Source organism: Vulpes vulpes, chromosome 15 (genome assembly GCF_048418805.1).
Source record: "Vulpes vulpes isolate BD-2025 chromosome 15, VulVul3, whole genome shotgun sequence".
NCBI classification, from domain to species: domain Eukaryota; kingdom Metazoa; phylum Chordata; class Mammalia; order Carnivora; family Canidae; genus Vulpes; species Vulpes vulpes.
The window spans coordinates 67,874,635-67,890,057 of NC_132794.1; the positions used below are offsets into that span (position 1 = coordinate 67,874,635).

At 36.0% G+C, this 15,423-nt stretch overlaps 1 protein-coding gene across 5 annotated transcripts in view; it reads left to right on the plus strand.

Annotated features, from left to right (window-relative positions):
* Positions 1-15,423, plus strand: part of USP3 (ubiquitin specific peptidase 3) — a 110,020-nt gene that overhangs the window by 3,959 nt on the left and 90,638 nt on the right. Inside the window, exon 1 of one of the 5 annotated variants that reach the window (XM_072738760.1) lies at positions 5,024-6,883. The exons of the other annotated variants lie outside the window; for them this stretch is intronic. The gene's annotated coding sequence lies outside the window, so the exon portion shown is untranslated. Of the gene's footprint in view, positions 1-5,023; positions 6,884-15,423 lie in introns of those variants that run through there. 5 annotated transcript variants of the gene reach the window in all.

Below are 15,423 nucleotides of genomic sequence, written 5' to 3' on the forward strand. Positions count from 1 at the left end.
AAACCACTGCATGCTGGTGAGAGAATGAGGGTAAACAATGAAAGTAACATCTTAATATTATTTATGAAAATAGTTTGACTACACATACCCCCTGATAAGGTTTTGGAAACTCTAAGGGGTGCAGGACGACACTTTGAGAAGCCACTGTGTACAACTGTAGTAACAGTGAAGGACAACTGCTCTAATAAAAAAAAACTTTAAAGTATTAGAGAACTCCTGAAGGCTAGCAACATTTATATCTTTGGGGAGACTTGCAGATTTTTTTGAAATATATTAGCTGGGAACAGATCCAGTTCTGTTGGGGTCCAGTCATCCCATCCTTTCAAAAGTTACAATTTAATCTAGCTGGTGAGAGACAGGAAGCTAACAGGTTAGAAGGTAAATCCATGTTGTGGTTTAAGGTAAATGTTGAAAATAGCAATTTCCTAATAAGGTAAAAACTGATTTATGTCTAATCTTTGCTAAAGGCATTCTCATTTTAAGTGAAAAAGTTTTAAATAAAAACTAGGACATTCTCTCAAGATCTTTGTTATGTGCACATACCAGATGTTATTTTCAGAAGCTGGAGGCTTGGGGATTTCTTATTTTTGTGGGTAAAAAGACTGAACCAGTGGTAAAATACAGGAGAAAAAAAACCACAAAATTTAAAAAATGATGCCCTAAACACAACTATTTTAATACCTAAAGAAAGCCAAAGAATAAGCATTTAGACCTCAGAGGTTTGGGTAAAATAAAATAGCTATATTGGAGATATTTTAATAGCATAGGCAGGAGAATTTTCCCTGATTAATTCTTCAAAGAGCTGAGGATGCCTCTTTAATTTTCTAGCAAACAGTTGCCCTCACATTACTCTACCCAGGAAAAGTAAGTATAGATGAAGTAAGTGAACTGCAGTTCACTTGGATGGATATTAGAGATAACCCCGCCTTTTTAAAAAAATTTTTTTAAAAACTTTTGAGATCCATTTAGTGAGTTAAGTTGCTGATTATTGATCCTTGCCAGTGATAATAAATTTGTAATTTGTAGTAAAATTTGTGATAAAGGTGAGAAATTACCTTGATCCAATGATGGGTTATTTTGTGACATATTTCTCTCACAACCTTCCATCTAAAGAAGACTCTTGTATGCCCAGTAGATTACATTTTCTAGATAGGATCAGTTATTTGTTCATCCTTAAGTTAAACGCATTTACTGCTTTTTGGTAGCACGGTTTGAAGTATTTATTAGGTGCTTAGCATGTAACAAGACACTCAGTAAATATTTGCTTAATGAATGAAGGAACTTTCTTCCATTTAGTTCTTGGCTGGAATGACCTTAGACTTCATGTTGAAAATAAACACAAAGTGAACTTCCCCCTAAAACACTGTCACCAGTCCCTACTCCCAGTATTTTCTTCTGTAAGGTAAATTTTGACTCAATTATGAGCAGATGGCTTTCTGCAGTGTTACCACAATGAAACTGAATTCTTTTGAGTTCTGTGTTTATAGATGGCCAGGTAGACTTTTGGGTAAATGTGGATGGGGCAGTTAAAAATCAGTGGACAGAGGATACTTTTTCATCTTAATTCTGGAAGTTAACATTTGAATTTTATATACTTCTCTGAAGAACTTAAACTCTATTGGTATTATTTGTAAGCTTAGGTCAAATGTAATTGTTTTTCTAGTTTGTCTGGCAGTGCTGCCCCCCCCCCCCAACCTTAAATCAGCCTCAGCAAAGTCTCTAAATAATTGGTAGTAGATGTGAAAGACTTGGAATCTAGAATGTGCTGTGTTTGTTTGAAGAGGCTGTAGTATAGGCATTGAGCCTAACGTTTTGCTGTTGTGAAGTTTTGACACATTGATCAGAAGTCATTTTCTAAATAGTATTCTTAGTAGTATACAAAGATTATCCTTTATATCCATAGCAGAAGAAAGGAAGGGGTTGAGGGGAGAATGTGCACTCTTTGTTTTGGTTTCCCATTATTCATTTATTCTCAAAATAATTCCTTCTCATCATTATTTGCTTTTACAGGATTAGCCTTAGGCTTTTATAACATCCTACTTTTTCCTTAATTTATGCAATTCCCTTCTTTACTGGAATTTAATACATTCATTTTTAGATTGTTAAAACTAGATTTAGAAATACTTACATTTTATAGTATTTGTAATTCAGTAAGCAGAATAGTGAGTAATTTAGTTTGAAGCTCAGTGAGCAATTTAAATTCCTGTTTTAAAATTTAATTGAGTCCCTCTTCCATCAGGGAGTAATTTACATGTACGTTTCCTCCTAACTTTGTTTTTTCTTTCTTTTGGAGCTTTTCTCTCTTTCTTGAGCTATTTTGTATATTCTTTCCTTCTTTGAAAAAAAAAAAATATTTTCCTTTGATTAAGCTGCAGTTCTCCACCAACCTACCTATGGGTTTTATATTCATTCTAGGCCTCAGAATAGAATTGGGTAGGTAGTTTATCAGTGCTTGAAGTGAAAAATGCATACGGTTTAATGTATTTTAGTGTTTCATGTTTATTCATAGCTCCTTTAGACATGAGAGCAACTGCATCCTGGGTGTTTTAATAGAGCTTTCCTGGACAGATGGCTTAGAAGGAAGTACTTAGATTCTCAGCAGGGGCTAGTACTTTTTGGAGGGTATATTTGTCATGGAGCTTACCTTGATTGACAGTGTAGAATGGTGAGAATAGCGTTAATATCAGTAACAGCTTGTTCATCTTACCTAGATTTTTTTTGTCCCAAAACCTCTCAAGATGCTCTGCGATTCATAATAAGTCTGATTTGAGAATATAGGTAAGAGGAGGTATCTTTTAGATTGAAAGGAAATTTACCTAAAACTTGTTTATTGCAATCGTATCCTGGAATCTTTCAGGGTTTCAAATGATCTTTGGCTTAGAAACTTGTATATAGAGATCTCTTAACTGCCGTCAGTCTGCAGATGTTAGTATCTATAGTAATTCCAGATGTTTTCTCATCTATTAGTTTTACTGAGTAGGAGGAGAATGGAGAACAACATAAAATAACTTCAAAGAAGTTTGCTAGCGTTTAATCCTGACTAATTTAATTAACTGCCCATCCTTGTAGTTTTTCCTGTTTTATGGATTGTGAAACTGAGACAAAGATTAAGAGAGTTGCTTAAGATGCTTGGGGGTATTAGAGATAGCCCAAAGCTTAGATTCAAATACCATTCAAACCATACTTTTAGCTTGCCTTTTAAAAAGCGGGGTCTTTATTTTGTCATCCAGTAACTTAGTGCTTAATAATTTAAAGGATTTAAAGTCTTTGGAAGCATACTTAAAATAATTCCTTTGAAGATTTTTGACATGAAATACGTTTTAAATTCCACATTTTGAAAATAACTTATTTTAAAATTCTGTATTTGATTAGCCATTCCTCTTTCTGTTTATTGATTAAAGTGCAGGCAAGTTGGAACAAGATTGGTAATACAGTTGGAAGAAAACTGCTGTTTTTGAATTTCTTAACTTCATTACAGTTCAGATCTAATTTTTTTGTTGGCTGAAATTCATATTACTTTAGTTCAGATATAATAAAGCAGCTTTCTTAACTTAGCCATGGATAAAATGCACTTAGCTTTTGGTTATTTTTTAAATGTGCTTCTGTTTTTGAAGTACCCCTTCTTATTTTTTTATTTTGTTTCTAGGAGAGGAGATTCTTTTTGGAGGTAGTTTTTTTTCGGGGTGGGGGAGGGAGAGAATTCTTAAGAATTTTGCTTTTGCTTCTGGTAGCTCAGAGGTTGTTTGAATCTTTGCTTTTAGGCCAGTGTACTTTGTTGATTCCATTTAGTAATATTCTAAGATTTTCCAATTGTATTTCTTGTAAAAGTTAAGTCTTTAGACTACAAAGTGTAAAACAGATTTCCCTCTCTAAAATACTGAAAAGTATCTATGTATGCTGTTTACAGATGTATAAAATGCAGGTGAGCTTAGAAAGGCAATTTTAGATTTTGGAAACTATTGTTGAAATTAAACTTGGACATTGAAAAATTAAGTTTATAGTTGTCTTAGTGTTTGAACTAAGCTTCACGATTAATAAATGCTAGGTGGGAATTGAGAGTTTATTTTTAAAGATTTATTTATTTTGAGAGAGTGCAAGCAAGCACGGAGGGGGAGGGGCAGAAGGAGAGTCTTAAACAGACTCTGTGCTGAGCTGAGCAGGGAGCCCCATGCAGGGCTCGATCTTACCACCCTGAGATCAGGATCTGAGCAGAAAACCCAAGAATGGGTGCTCAACTGAGCTACCCAGGCTCCCTGGGTAAATAAATATTTATTTATTTTTGTTAAGATTTTATTTATTCATGAGAAACAGAGAGAGAGAGGCAGAGACACTGGCAGAGGGAAGCAGGCTCCATGTAGGAAGCCTGACCAGGGACTTGATCCGGGGTCTCCAGGATTACGCCCTGGGCCGAAGGCGGTGCTAAACCGCTGAGCCACCCAGGCTGCCTGTGTGAGTTTATTTTTAAGATGAACCAGCTCGTGTTTTTAAAAAGATATAACCAACTGGATGAAGACTTTGTACTCTGCTTTAGGATTAAATAGCTCTATCAGTGGGCTATTTTCCATTTTGAGCAGACATTCAATCCTGATATTTTTTCTTTGTTGTAGTTAGGTTTAAGACAGCCTTGTAGAAATCTGCTTGCCCGTTTATCCTTGACTCACCCTGAAGACTCTTAATTTTATAGACTGTTCTTGTACTATCTCATCACTGGGAAGAGCAGGCTGGTGATTAACTGTCATATTCGTGCAGGTTTAACTTAACTGATTATAAGATACTACACTTACTATTTTAGCTTCTTTAAATCTTTGTCCTTACTGACTATGCTCAGGTTTTCTTTTTCAAATAATAGATTATTGTCCATTCCTTTGTTTTGAACATTTGTTATACAATATTGGGATGGTAATATTTTGATCAAAGATTTTTGAGGATCATACTGATGTGCCAAGGAAACAATTTTTTTAAAGAATTTTATTTCTTTTTTTGAGAGAGAGTGCACCAGCAGAGGGGCAGAAGGAGAGGGAGAAGCAGACTCTCCACTGAGCAGGGAGCCAGGACCCTGGGATCATGACCTAAGCTGAAGGCAGCTGTTTAACCAACTGAGCCACCCAGGCACCCCTCAAGGAAACAATTTTTGCTGTAGAATATTTCCCTGGGAAAATTCATAGATAACATGTTAGAGAAATGCTCTCATATGATATTTTTTTAAAAAAGAACTTCTATTTAAAACTTAGTCTTTGGGACTAGTACTTAAGTTATTGATTGAGGATTTTAAATTTTAGTACAACACAGTAAAATGTCCTTTGGTTTAATCAAGTTTAACTCTAGCTTCCACCTGAATTATTTTGAATGTTAGTAGTGAGATGCATTAACATTGGAGAAATTGCTCTGTACCAACTAAGGACTCAAGTTTCACCTTGTGTGTGCGGTAGCTGCCAGACCTCAACATTCATGACATGAGAATTTAATTCTGAGAGCGTTATATACTACATCGGTTTCATTTCAGTTACTTTAAGTGCCTTGTTTTTGTGTAGTCTTTTAGAGCTACATTTAAAAACATATTTTTTAGGCTTTTGTGGGCTTTTTTCTTTGAACAATTAATAGATATTTTGGGGGAAATATGATTTTAAACTGTGTCTACGGTTGTAAAAAATTCCAGCTCTTAGTTTTTGTTAAATAATTAGAACAGCTACTGGAGTTTGCAGGTTCCTCTTTTCTGTAATACTCAGCATCTAGCCTGTTAAGCAGAGATAAGTATGTGCGCAATTTATGTTTTTTCTTTCCATTTCTTCATAAATAGTCACATTAACCTTAGGAGAATAGTTTCCCAACACATCAGTAAATACAACTATGGTACACTCCACCCCCACCTCTTCGTGCTTTATTGCTCTCCTATATTACAAAACCACAAAAAACTAGGAAGAGAATTATACAATGCAGATATTAAACCTACTTCTCTGAGTAAAAGTGTTGGATAATGAGCATTTCCTAAACCTCTTAATTATTTTATTGATTTTATTGATTTATAGGTTATAGGAGAGAGTGATTCATACACACACACATATATATACTTATGTTAACAACAGCAAGTATATGCAACATAAGATTCATATATACATACATACTTATACATACGTGTGTGTATATATATGAATCTTACGTTGCATATACTTGCTGTTATGAAGTAATAGTTGTATGTTTACATTTATGATTTATTGATTTATTGATTTGAAGATCCCACTGTTTAACCATGGATTTGTTTACTCAGGTTGGCAAAAGCATGGAATAGCATCAGATCTTGCTATATTAAATAAATGGAACTATTGTATGTTAGAATTATTCTCAGGTGATTCGTGGCTTTTTTTCATTCTGCATAATCTGCTTCATAAGGTAAGTTATTTTTGAAATAATATAAACTGTTGGTAATTTTTCTGTAGTTATTGGTGTCTGGTCTTCCAAAGGCAAAAGTGGCCCATTTGGACTCTAATTTGGTAATCTACTTTGGCTTTAGTAGTTTTAAGGCTCCTCCTCACTACCCTTTCCTCTCTTTTGGAGTTGGGGGTACAGTTCTAGTATTTAGCTGAAGGTTGGTAGAGTAGATACAACATAATAGCTTCATTAGGTGTTTCACCAAAGTAGGTCTGAGGAAGTCAGATTTGTGATAGAATGAATAATAACAAATTTATTTAGTGCGATACTGTTTTAGTAATTATATAGTTTCACATTCATTGTTTCCATATGTGTTTTTATTTCCTGTTGAAAAGTGATTTCAGAAATCTCAAAATAGGAAAAATACGTGAGCCAGTGAGGGGACCAGCCTTATGGATCAGAATCTACCTCAGTGTGGGAAGTCAGCAGGGCCAGATGCCCTCTCTTTTCTAGCTCTGTAGGTAACTGGATCTGTTAACTTATAGATGACACATTTTGGACAGTTTTGAAATTACATGCTGTAGTAAAGAACAGATACATTAGCTCTGTAAATTCTGCTTGTAGTATATAGGGAATTCAGTTTTTGTCTAGCATACCTCAAATGATAAATTGCTATTATAATTTTTATGCCATGAAAAAGATTTTAAAAAATTTTAATTCCAGTGTAGTTAACATACAGTTTTTTTTAAGGATTTTTAAAAATTTTTATTTATTCATGAGAGACACTGAGAGAGGCAGAGACATAGGCAGAGGGAGACGCAGGCTCCCTGTAAGGAGCCCAATGTGGGACTCAATCCTGGGACCGGGATCATGCCTGGAGCCAAAGGCAGACGGTCAACTGCTGAGCCACCCAGACATCCCAACATACAGTTTTATACTAGTTTCAGATGTATAGTTTTGTGATTCCACACTTTCATATATCACCCATTGACATATAATATATTTTAGACATTTTTTTTTAAGATGAAAAAACATGGTTTGGGTAATTGCATGAGTTAATAAGACTTTATCAACTTACTTTTCAAAGATTAATTCATGGTGTGCCTGGGTGGCTCAGTCAGTTAAGTGTCTGCCTTCGGCTCAGGTCATAATCCCAGAGTCTGGAAACGAACCTGCATCAGGCTCCCTACTCAGTGGGAAGCCTGCTTCTCCCTCTTCTCTGTCGCCCTCCTTGTCCACACGCATGCGCACATCATCCCCCCTCTCTCTTTCTCTCAAATAAATATCTTAAAAAAATAAAGATTAATTCATGTTTCAAAAAGTAATATATATAGACAGTTAAATGATAGTATCAAAAGGTTTATTTTTTATTTTATTTTTTTAAAATATTTTATTTATTTATCCATGAAAGACACACACACACACACACACACACACACACACACAGAGAGAGAGAGAGAGAGAGAGAGGCAGAAACATAGGCAGAGGGAGATGCAGGCTCCATGCAGGGACCCCAACGTGGGACCTGATCCAGGGTCTCCAGGATCATGCCCTGGGCTGAAAGCGGCGCTAAACTGCTGGGCTACCAGTGCTGCCCAATTAAATGATAGTATCAAAAGGTTTAAAACACAGCAGCAATTTCCTACCCTTCTATCCTCAGTCTTACTGTCCACAATCACTTTAAGGTCTATTTAGTTTATATGCAGTAAATACCGGTATACTTTTTTTTTTTTTGAAAGAGAGCCACAGCGAGTGAGACAGCATGAGTAGGGGGGAGGAGCAGAGGCAGGAGGAGGAGCAGACTATCCACTGAGTAGGGAGCCCAAGGTGGGACTCAATCCCAGGATCCCAAGGTCATGACCTGAGCCAAAGGCACCTGCTTAACTGAGTCACCCAGGAGCCCCAATACCTGTATATTTCTAAATAATACACTGTTCTTTCTTTCCTTTTTTTTTTTTTAAAGATTTTTAAAAATTTATTTATTCATGAGAGACAGAGAGAGAGAGAGAGAGAGAGAGGGAGAGAGGCAGAGATACAGGCAGAAGAGAGAAGCAGGCTCCATGCAGGGAGCCTGAGGTGGGGCTCTATCCCGGGTCTCCAGGCTCACACCCTGGGCTGAAGGCAGATGCTAAATCGCCGAGCGACCGGGGCTGCCCTACACTGTTATTTCTTAATTTCTTGCCTTTAGGCTTTATCTCTTGATATCTTACTGTCGTAAATGAGGACATTAATGTGTTTGTACCATTCTCCCTTCTGCCACCTTTTCCATTTCTCAGTATGATTAGATTACAAATTTTGGTTAACATGGAGGTTACTTGAATTTTATTTTTCCTTGAGTTAATAATTGCCTTTTTATTTTTTTTAAGATTTTATTTTTTGAGTAGTCTCTACACTCAACGTGGGGGTAAAACTCATAACTCCAAAATCCAGAATCACATGCTCTACTGATTGAGCCAGTCAGGTGCCTCAATAATTGTCTTTTTTTTTTTTTTAAATTTACCTTCTACATATTTGCTCCCAAATATAAATCTGTCATATGTCTATGAATATTATGTTACAGGCATTTAAGCAGATAGATAATCTCTTAGTACTATTTTTCCCTCCGGAAGACCTCTTTTCTGGAGTAATCTTGCTCCCATTTGAGCTAATTGTTCTCTAGACCTACACTGGACAGTTTTTATCCAAAGATTCCCTTGCTGTTCTTTTGTATTAGATCTCCCATTTCCTGGATCCCATGTCTTTCTTGGTTTATTAGACTATTTTGCTGGGGTACATCATCCAGCTTTCTTTTCATTGGAGGCAGATTTTTGACCACATGCATGGCTGATACTTTTATTCTAATTTCATACTTGATTACTGGACTGACTATAGAATATTAGGTAAGATTTTTCTCTTGGAAATATGAAAGTGTTGTTCCTTTGTTTTTAGGCTTCCAATGTTGCTATTGAGAAACCTGATGCCATTCTGATTACTGTGCCTTCATATACTATATATCCTTTTATTCTTTTTCTTGGAAGCTTTTAGAATATTCTTCTTATGCTAAGTGTTCTGAAATCTCAGAGTGATGTATGTTGGCATGGGTAGTTTTTCTTCTGTTGTGACGGGTACTCAAGGGCCTTTCAGTCACTTGATAGCACACTTATCTTCCCATACTTATATCTCTTTTTTCTCTCATATATCTTTTTGTTCTTTTTTATTTCTAGCATTCTTATTAATTGAATGTTGGGTGTCCTAGGTAGAACCTGCAATTTTCTTATCTTTTTATTTCTTTGCCCTTTGGTTCTAGTTCCTGAGATACTTTCTTGATTTTTTTCTCCCCTCCCCTGCCTTGCATTGAATTTTGGTATTTAATTGTATTTTTAATTTTCAAGGGCTTTTTATGCATGAGAGACACAGAAAGAGAGGCAGAGACATAGGCAGAGAGAGAAGCAGGCTCCCCATAAGGAGCCCAATGTGGGACTCTATCCTGGGACTCCAGGATCATGCCCTGAGCCAAAGGCAGATGCTCAACCACTGAGCCATCCAGGCATCCTTGTCTGTCTTTATATGAGTGAGGCACTGAAAAGCTCTGTCATTGGGCTTCACTGTGACATGGGGGAACAAGCCATCTTCATTGGAGGTAACATGAAGACGTCTGTATGAGAACTTTTAGCTCCATTCAGTTTTTCAGCCTTCCCTCTAGGGGCTGTACACCTGGCCACCGGTGTTTTGGCATCAGGATATAGGAAGTTCCATGATTCAATTGTTTTCAATCCTGTCCTACCCTTGCTGTCTGCTGTGCCTAGTGTCCCTGAGCCCAGGGCCACCTCCTGTCTGCATTCTTCTTTGCTGGCAGTTAGGTTGTAGCTTCGTTTGCACTACCAAGATTATTACTGCTCCTCTAACTTCTTGCTGACTTCCAAAAACATGTTGAAATCTTTTGTGTGCTTTGATTGCCTCACATGTTCTCTTTATCTTTGTGTGTTAGTATCTATTTAATTCCTTTATTGTCATTTTAGTGGATGTTAGGGAGAGGAGATAAGAGAGAAGTTGGTTTGCCATGATTTATTTGGTGTCTTTTTTTTCTTTTCTTCCTTTCTTTTTTTTTTTTAGAGAGAGAGAGAGAGAGAGAGAGAGAGAGAGAGAGAGAGAGAAAGCATGCATGAGCGGTATGCGCCAGCATGCAGTGAGGGGGGTAGGGTGTGAGAGTGGGGGAGGGGCAGAAGGAGAGAGAGAGAGAATGAGAATCCCAAGCAGGCTCCAGTACAGCCCTGAGCCTGACGCAGGGCTCAATCCCACTACTACAGGATCACTACTAGAGCCAAAGTCAAGAGTTGGTGTCCAACTGACTGAGCCACCCAGGCGCTCCTTAGTGTCTTTTTTTAAATGAAATATTTTATTTTATTAAATATTTTATTTATTTATTCATGAGAGACAGAGAGGCAGAGACACAGGCAGAGGGAAAAGCAGGCTCCGTGCAGAGAGCTGGACATGGGACTTGATCCCAGGTCTCCAGGATTACACCCTGGGCTGAAGGCGGTGCTAAACCATTGAGCCATCCGGGCTGCCCTAAATGAAATATTTTAAACCAGTTTTTAGGGCAAGATACTTTATCCTGTCAAAAATAGATCTTATTAGTTATTCAGGTATTTAAATCACTAAAACTGAAATTTGCATTACTCCATTTGAGTAAAAGATCAAATTCAGATTTACTTTCTCTATGGACAGGGCAAAATATTGTTGCTGTTGTCAGAGTCAGCAGAAAGAGTAGGTAAACCAGAGGATTTGACTCTGTTTAGAAAGCCAAATCACAAGCCAGACTTTGGATATGTAAAAGAAACACAGTTGTAAGGTCATTTGGACTACTACAATTAATATGTTGTAATATTTTACTGGATTAATTAATTATCCATCAACTTAATGGAGTTAATGCTGGGTTTATAAAACTCTTTTGGCACTACCCATTGATAACCTTTTCCCTTGTGTTTTGGTAAAAAAATAATAATATGTTTTTAATTGGAAATAAAGAATAAAATTTGTTTAATCACAAAAAAAAACCTTACTTTGATATAATTCCACACTTAAAGAAGCATTGCTAAGAAAAGTACAAAGAACTCCCATCTACTCTTTTTTTCCTCGAGTTTTTGTTTAAATTCCAGTTAGTTAACATACAGTGTAATATTAGTTTCAGGTGTAGAATTTAGTGATTCTGCACTTTCATACAACAACACCCGGTGCTCATCACAAATGTACTTCTTAATCCCCATCACTTATTTAACCCATCCCTGCACCAACCTCCCTTTCTGATTACTATCAGTTTGTTCAGTATACTTAAGAGTCTTTATCTAGATTAACCAATTGCTAACATTTTGCCCCATTTGTGTTATCATTTATGTATGCACCCTCAGTGTATATATTTTCCTCCTGAGTAATTTGCAGATAAAATACTTTGTCCATAAATACTTTAGTTGTTTTTTTTTTTTTCCAGGAACAAGGAGTTTCTTTTCAGTAACATAGAATATTGGTCAAAAACAGATATTTAATACTGATAGAGTAGTATTATCTAATGTGCGTTCCATGTTCAGGTTTCTCCAGTTGTTCCAATAATGTCCTTTATATATGTCCTTTCAACAGTTTCCCCTTTGGGACGCCTGGGTGGTTCAGCCGTTGAGCACCTGCCTCTGGCTCAGGGCGTGATCCCGCAGTCCCAGGATCAAGTCCTACATCGGGCTCCTCACAGGGAGCCTGCTTCTCTCTCTGCTTATGTCTCTGCCTCTCTTTCTCTCCGTCTCTCTCATGAATAAATAAATAAAATCTTTAAAAAACAAAAATCAAAAAATAAAAACAACAGAAAAACGGTTTCCCCTTTGTGTCATACCTTACTGCTTCTCCCAGATCTAATCCAGGATCATGCATTTCATTTTGTTGTCATAATGCTTTAGTCTTCTTTAATCTGGAACAGTTCCTTGGCTTTTATCTTTCAGATTGTGGTATTTTTTAATTTAAAAAAAATTATTTATGAGAGAGAGAATTGGGCATGCACATGAGCTGGAGGAGGGGCAAAAGAAGGAGAGAAGCAGACTCCCTGTTGAGTCCTGCCCATGGCTCAGTCCCAGGATCCTGACCTGGGCCAAAATCAGGAGTCCCACTTTTTTATTTTATTTTATTTTATTTTATTTTATTTTATTTTATTTTATTTTATTTTATTTTATTTTATATTTTATATTTTATATTTTATATTATTTTATTTTATTTTATTTTATTTTATTATTTTATTTTTTTATATTTTATTTTATTTTATTATTTTATTTTATTTTTTTATTTTAATTTAATTTTATATTTTATTTTTTTATTTTATATTTAATTTAATTTAATTTTATTTTATTCTATTTTATTTATTTAAAAAAGTTTTTTTAGGAGTCCCACATTTAACTGACCGAGCCACCCATGTGCCCCTGAGATTGTGATATTTTTAAAGAATACAGGCCAATTATTTCAGAAAATGTACTTCATTTTGAGTTTTTCTGTTTTTTTTTCCCATGATTTAGTTCAAATTATGCATTTTTTGGTGGAAATACTACAAAAGTAATACTCTGTCTTCTCAGGGCATCATATCAAGAAGTATATGATGTTTGTCTCATTTTTGTGATATTAACTTCAATCATTAAGGTAATATTTGCAAGGTTATTCCACTGTGAAGTTACCATTTTTCCCTTTGCTATTAGTAAGTATATTGTGGGAGGTGCTTTGAGATTTTGTGTATATATCCTATTCTTCACCAGGCTTTCACTCAATAATTAAACATCCATTGATGATTCTTGACAGAATCCCTTATTACTGGGACGGTTGCAAGATGCTGATTTTTGCTTTTTAAGATGTTGAATTTGTAACTTGTGTTCTAAATATATCAGTATTCTGTAAGAAAGAGTTTTCCTTTCTCTCCCACTTATTTATTAATCTATTGTATTAGTACGGACTCATAGGTTTTTATTTTATTCTGTGATACTGTTAATATTTCGAGGCCCAAATTATCATAGATTTGGCTAATGGGAGCAACCTAAGCCATGATTTTGACAGGTCCCTATTGTTCTTTGAGCTCTTCCTTTTGGACATACCAAGAAACTCCAGGCTCATCTTGTACTCAGCCTGCCCCAGCCTTGGAATCAGCCATTTTTCCATGTATCCCTTATTCTGTTTAGTGGGGGAATAATGTTTGTAAACTAAGATATCTCAGCAGGTAAGAGCTAAGAACTATGAATACATATGTCTATATCTTATTTGTGTGTGTGTGTGTGTGTGTGTGAGTCTATATTAATACTTGTAATTCCAATTCAGCACCACAAGCCTGGTCTTGCCCCTTTTCGTATTCATAATGCTCTTCCTCAACATTGAAAATCTGGTTCCCATTATCCGCAACATCTGTACTTGTTTGCTTTTTGCCATAATCGGAGAAAGTAATTCCAGAACTGCTGACCCATACCATTGTAAAGGAAACTCCTTTTAACTAGAGTTCAGTATTTGTTTATAGTTCTTTTTGTTGTATACTGACAATGTATCAAGTATTAAGTTCAAAAGTCATTTGAATTACTTTCCCTCCTGTCTTTTAATACACTTATTTATTTGACATATAGTTGGGTTCATTTGTGTTTGATTTCCATTTTGGATATTTTTCACTTCTTGCTGATTTTTATTTTCGAGTATATAAAATATTAGCATAGTTCCAAAAGTTAAAACTATACTGAGAAGAGTACTACTCAATCCTTTCACTCATTGCCACCCATCTTGTAGACAATTATTCTGATTTATCCTTCTGTGTTTCTTTTTGTAAAAAAAGCAGATACATGAATATTTTCTTATCTCTCTCTCACAAAAGGTAGCAAACTAAGTATACAGTTTTGGACTTTGCTTCTTTCACTTAACAGTATACCCTGTATATCACTTAATGTTTGTAGAAATTTTCCTTATTATTTTTTAACAAGTTCATAGTACTCCATTTGTGGATATGTCACAGTGAATTCAATCATTCTCCTATGTTTTGGCTCCTGTTATTAGGTTATTTGCAGTATTTTACAGTTAGAAATAATGCTGCAACTAAGCTTGTATAAATACATTTTTATACTAAGAGTATCAACAGGGAAGATGGAAAGTTTTAACTTTTTAGTTGTGTGAGCAGTAATGTGTAAGTGATTTTATAATAATACTTCAACCTTTTTGCCTGCCTGCTCATGTCTTCCCATCTGCTGTGGCCTTACAAATATATTTAAGGCTGTTGACGGGAAATATTTTATTGTAATTATTTTCTGTCTGGGAAACCTTGAAATCAGAGAGCTAGAAGTGACCTTGAAAGCATTTTTAGTCAACACATGGTAGCAACTTAATCATATATGTTCTGGGTCCGGTTTCATTTTAAACAGTTGACTGCTGATTCTATGTACAAATCAATGCTGTTTTACCACATGAGTACTCAGACTGTACTGTTTTCTGGGACTTCTCTCTTTTAGTTTAATTTGTGTTAGGCTCCTTCATGTTGTGCTGCTGACTGGCTACTCCCTGGGGTCATTTTTTTTTTTTAAAGATTTTATTTATTTGAGAGAGGAAGACAGAGGGAGAATGAGCAGGGGGAAGGGCAGAGGGAGAAGCAGATTCCCTACCGAGCAGAGAACCTGATTTGAGGCTCCATCCCAGGCCCCTGGGATCATGACCTGAGCTGATGGCAGATACTTAATGGACTGAGCCACCTTAAGCACCCCATGCTCCCTAGGGTCTTGGAACTGCAGTGGGACAAGATAGTTATATATAGGGTAGAAATGGGGTTATGGGCATCTGTTTTCTCTAACAGGTCTCAGAGCATTAGTCAGTATTATAAACTGAAGATCTTCAGAGGAGTGGTGTCTTGAATTCCCAGATAATGCTGCTGCCTCTCCTAGGTGGTTGAGAACTTCCAGTCTCTTTTTCCAGTAAGCAGGCATTGCAACAGAAAGGAGACCTCCTCCTACAGTGGTGGATAACTGTGTAAAAGATTGGCTAGCACAGCTTCCCATTAGAGGGACCATGAACGAATTATACATGTGTTGAAGT